Source organism: Panthera onca, chromosome A1 (genome assembly GCF_046562875.1).
Source record: "Panthera onca isolate mPanOnc1 chromosome A1, mPanOnc1 haplotype 2, whole genome shotgun sequence".
NCBI lineage: Eukaryota > Metazoa > Chordata > Mammalia > Carnivora > Felidae > Panthera > Panthera onca.
The window spans coordinates 155775397-155780758 of NC_138339.1; the positions used below are offsets into that span (position 1 = coordinate 155775397).

The 5362-nt window shown below is 36.6% G+C and overlaps 1 pseudogene; it reads right to left on the reverse strand.

The window, feature by feature from the left end:
- Positions 1-4467: 4467 nt before the first annotated feature.
- Positions 4468-4549, reverse strand: LOC132682479 (U4 spliceosomal RNA; annotated as a pseudogene).
- Positions 4550-5362: the final 813 nt, after the last annotated feature.

A 5362-nucleotide genomic window follows, 5' to 3' on the forward strand; every position in this document is an offset into this window, starting at 1 on the left:
CCCATTTTAAGTTTTGTTCTGACAGTGCAGAGCCTCCTTGGGATTCTCCCTTTACTTCTCCCTCTACCCCTCCCCTGCTCATGCACATGGTTGCATGATGTATCGGACTCACTCAAATAGCCAAACACAAGAATAATTGGAATTCCAGAAGGAAAAAAGAAAGAAAAGGGGGTTGAAAATTTATTTTTTAAAAACAGCTGAAAACTTCTCTAGCATGTCTAAACACATTTATTCTAAGTCCAAGAAGCTAAAATCTCACTTTATTATAGCAATGCCAAATCTTTCTCCAGATACATTATAGTGAAACTATATAAAATAAAATATAAAGAATACTGAAGGCAACCAGGGAAAAACAATAGTTTAAGTTACAAGGGAAATCCATTGGGTTGTAAGTGGATTTCTCAGCAGAAACCTCACAGGTCATGATAGATGCTAAAGGTTAAAAAACTTTTAGCCAAGAAAGACTTCCACATATGAACAAAGGCTGATCAAGATCAGATTACTAGATCTACCTTACAAAAAATGCTGAAAGGGGTTCTTCAAACCAAAGTAAAAAGATGCTAATCAGTGACATGAAAACATATGCAAATATACAACACACCAGTAAAGGTGAAAAATATAGCTAGATTTAGAAAATTAATTGTATAGGATGGTATATTAACCACTTAACAATAGTATAAAAGTTAAAAAAAATTTAAAAATGTAATTTTTAACAAATAAACAGAATAAAAAATAAACAATAAATTGAATTACTTTTTCACATCAAAAATATAAAGGGGGGAGTGAAACAATAGATCCTTAAGGATGAATTAAAATAAGTTGCTATCAGTAAAAAATAAATACAAAACAAAACACAAACTGTTATCTATGACACTTTTTAATGTAAACTGTATGGTAATCACAAAGAAAAATCTAGAGTAAATTTAAGAAAAATAAAGGGACAATAGAGAAGAACTCTATGGAAAATCACCAAGTTAAAAAGGTAGGCAGGAACAGAGAGAAAAAGAAACAGTGATATACAAAGCAATGAGTAAGCAGTCAATAAGATATTATAGTTACTCCTTACATAACTATAATCATTCCAAATGTAAATAAATTGAATTCAGTAATCAAAGGCTCTGCCAAATGCATATGTTATGACATAAAAGATCACAAATATATAACCTAATTTATACTTCAAGAAAATAGAAAATAAAGAACACTGTAAGTCCAAAGTTTTCAGAAGAAAGGAATAATAAACATCAGAGCAAAAATAAATGAAATGAGGCACATAAAACAATAGAAAGGACCAATAAAAATAAGAGCTCTTTTTTTTCAAAAAAATAAATGAAATTGAAGAGAAAATAGCTAGACTAAGAAAAAAAGAAAGAAAACTGAAATTAAAAAAAACAAATGAAATTAGAAATGAAAGGAAAAATACAATTGATAACTAGAGAATCACTAAACTCTACACCTAAAACTAATAATACACTGTGCATTAACTAACTGAAACTTTAAAAAAAGTTTAAAAAAAAGTGATAATTAGAGAAATACATAAGATCATGAGACTACTATGGACAAATATGACTTCTAAAGGATTTACTGGTGATTTCTACTAAATATTTAAGATATAATGAATACCAATCCATTTCAAAATATTCTAAAGAGTTGAGGAAAGAGCACTTCTAAACTCTTTTTATAAGGCCAACATTGACATAATACCAAAGCTACATGAAGACACACAAGAAAAATAAACTATAGATCAATACCCATTTTGAACTTAGATGCAGAAATGCTCTATAAAACTACCTAATTAAATTCAACAGCACACAAAAATAATCATACATCATGATAAAGTAGATTTCTCTCTGAGATGCAAGAACGATACAACATGGACAAAGCAAGAAAATGTGATATATTACAATAACGTAATAAATTACAACATTTATATAATCATCTGAGTAAATTCAGAAATAACATTAGAAAACGTCAACATACTTCAATGATAAAACTCTTAAAAAGTAGGAATAAAAGGAATATACTTCAATATAATAAAGATCATATATGGGGGTGGAGTCAACATGGCAGAGAAGTAGAGCGGACCAAAGTTCCCTCCTCCCTCAAACACAGCGGTACTGAGGCCAGAAGACTTCAAATTCCAGTAATCCAGGCTAAAATTTCACAGAAACATCTCCAGGGGCTCATAGGGACAAAATGGCAGATCATAGGTGCATGATTACAAACCAGGACACATAAAATGGGGAGTGTAGGAACAGAAGGGAGAGATCCCTTCTGTGGAAAGACAAAAGGAAGAGAAAGAAATACTGTGGAAATGTAGGATTGTATTTGGACAAGAGAAAAACCACAGGGAACAGAAAGAAAAAAAAAAACGAGAAAAAAACAATTTCCGACTGCAGGCCTTCCTCCACCCTGTTCCAGCGCCTGGAGAGGACAGGAGCCAGTTCTGGGCTTGGTAGCTAGCTCCCAGATGCAGTTGGAGAGAGCAATTCTCTTTCTTGAGTGCTGTAGGAAGAAATCAAATACCCATTCCAAGGACAAAAGACCCTGAAGGCTCCCCACCACCCAGAGTCCCTTTGCCAACTGGTTGGCCAAGTGACAGAACCTTGGAACTGGGGCATATGGAGTGGGATCCTTTAAGACATCAGGGTTTGAATCCCAGCTTGGCACCAAGGAGGCATGGGAATGGTGGAGTGGGACATAGCAACCCGCTAGTGCCCGCTTGGCACTGTAAGTTTCCAAAAGCCCTTTGTTGGTGGGCTGGGTGGAGTGGTGCTTCCCCCAGAATCAGGGCATGTGGAGCAGGATACTTTAAGACATAAGGGTTTGAATCCCAGTCAAGCACCTGGGAGGCATGGGAGACTGTGGAGCTTAACAGAACCGGCCTGCTCATGCCCTCGTGACACTGTGAGGATGGCCTGAATGGAGTGGTTTGGGACACCTGGTCTGGAGAGGAGAGACTGGGATGTCACCATTTTTCTCCAATCGCCAACAAGGTGGGGTTTCAGGGAACAGACAATGGGCACACAGTGGAAAGGGGACATGCTTACATCAAACCACACCCATCCATACCTGGTAACTGCATACCTAACAGAACGAGATTGACGTGACAGAACCAGACAGTCCCTCCTCCAGACCAGCACAGGCACCAGTTTCAAGGCAGTGTCAGATATCTGTCCAGTGGTTTTGTATTCTCTGACTTGATTCTTGATCAATTCTTAATATGTGTGTGTGTGTGTGTGTGTGTGTGTGTGTGTGTGTGTGATTTTTCTTCCTCTTATTTCTTCCATTCTCTAGTCTGTTATTCTGACTGTTGGTTTGTTTAAGCAGACATTTTTAATCTATTTTTTTTTACACCTCTTTTGTATCTCATTCTTTATTTTCTTCTCTCTCTTTCTCTGGACTAATTCGTATACTTTCTCCGATTCTCTGCCTGGACAAATTAGTTTTTTTTTTCTTTTCCTTTTATCCACCCCTGTCATTTCTCTCTTTGCATGGGATAAGGCCTCTTCCACAGCCATCCCCCTCTTTTAAATTTGTTTTCCAGAAATACTTCAATGAAAAAAATCAAAGCACACCTTATGGAACATCCAAAGCAACCAGAGTCTCAACAACAGAGAGCATGAAACACATTCCAAAAACACCTCCTGAAGGACCAGGACCTGGACACCATTATGATATACTAGTATATAGTAGTGATTGCAGGCGCAGAATTCATAAGAACCTATTAAAACACTAAAGGGGAATGCTTGGATGGCTCAGTTAGTAGAGTGTCCAACTCTTGGTTTTGGCTCAGGTTATGATGTCATTGTTTGTGAGTTTGAGTCTCACATCAGGCTCTGCACAGACATCACAGACCCTGCTTGGGATTCTCTCTCTCCCTTTCTCTATCTCTTCCACTCCCCTTCACATGATTACTCTCTCCCTCTCTTTCTCTTGCTCTCTCTCAAAAAAAAAAAAAAAAAAAAAAAAAAAGGAAACTAGCCAATATGACTAAACTGAAGAATTATCCTCTAAGGAAATTCCAGCAAGAAATGACAGCTAGAGAATTGCTCAAAACAGATACAAACAATATAACTGAGCAAGAATTTAGAATAATCATCATAAGATTAGTAGTTGGGCTTGAAAAAAGCATAGACGACAGCAGAGAATCTATTGCTGCAGAGATCAAGGAACAAAGAAATAATCACAATGAATTAAGAAATGTTGTAAATGAGTTGCAAAATAAACTACATGCAGTGAAAGCAAGAATCCAGAAAGCAGAGGTGAGATTAAGTGAAATAGAAGATAAAATTATGGAAAACGATGAAGTCAAGAAAAAGAGACACGAAAATACTGGACCATGAAGGGAGAATTAGAGAACTAAGTGATTCAATGAAACATAATATCCATATAATAGGAGTTCCAGAAGAAAAAGAGAGAGAAAGGAGCAGAAGGTTTACTTGAACAAACCACAGCTGAGAACTTCCCTAATCTGGGAAAAGTTTTCAATTAGCAATAATCGCGCCTCGGATAAACCTCATTGGCTACGATACTGCCACTGCGCAAAGCTAGAGAACTTCCCTAATCTGGAGAAAACAATTGATCTCCATGACATATCATAGTGAAACTGGCAAAATACAAAGATAAAGAGAGAATTCTGAAAGCAACTACGGACAAACAGGCCTTAACCTACAAGGATAGACACATAGGGTAGTAGCAAACCTATCCACTGAAACTTGGCAGGCAAGAAGGTAGTGGCAAGAAATATTTAGTGTGCTGAATAGAAAAAATATGCAGCCAAGAATCCTTTATCCAGCAAGGTTGTCATTCAGAATAGAAGGAGAGATGAGGCTTTCCAAGACAAACATAAAACTGAAGGAGTTCATCTCCACTAAACAATCCCTACAAGAGATCCTTAAGGGGGAATCTGAGTGGAACACTGAAAAGACTATAAAGGCCCAGTGACATCACCACAAGCATGAAACCTACAAATAACACAATGACATTAAATCCCTATCTTTCAATCATAACTCTGAATGTAAATGGACTAAATACCCTAACCAAAAGACCTAAGGTATCAGAATGGATAAAACCACAAGATCCATCTACATGCTGTCTAAAAGAGACTCATTTTAGACCTGAGGACACCTTCAGATTGAAAGGGAGAGGATGGAGACCAATCTATCATGCTACTGGAAGCCAAAAGAAAGCTGGAGTAGCCATACTTATATCAGACAAACTAGATTTTAAACTAAAGACTGTGTCAAGAGATGAAGAAGGGGATTATATTATAATTGTTAGCTCTAGCCATCATTAAGAGCTAACAATTGTAAATGTTTATGCTCCCAACTTGGTGGAACACAAATACATAAATAATCACAAA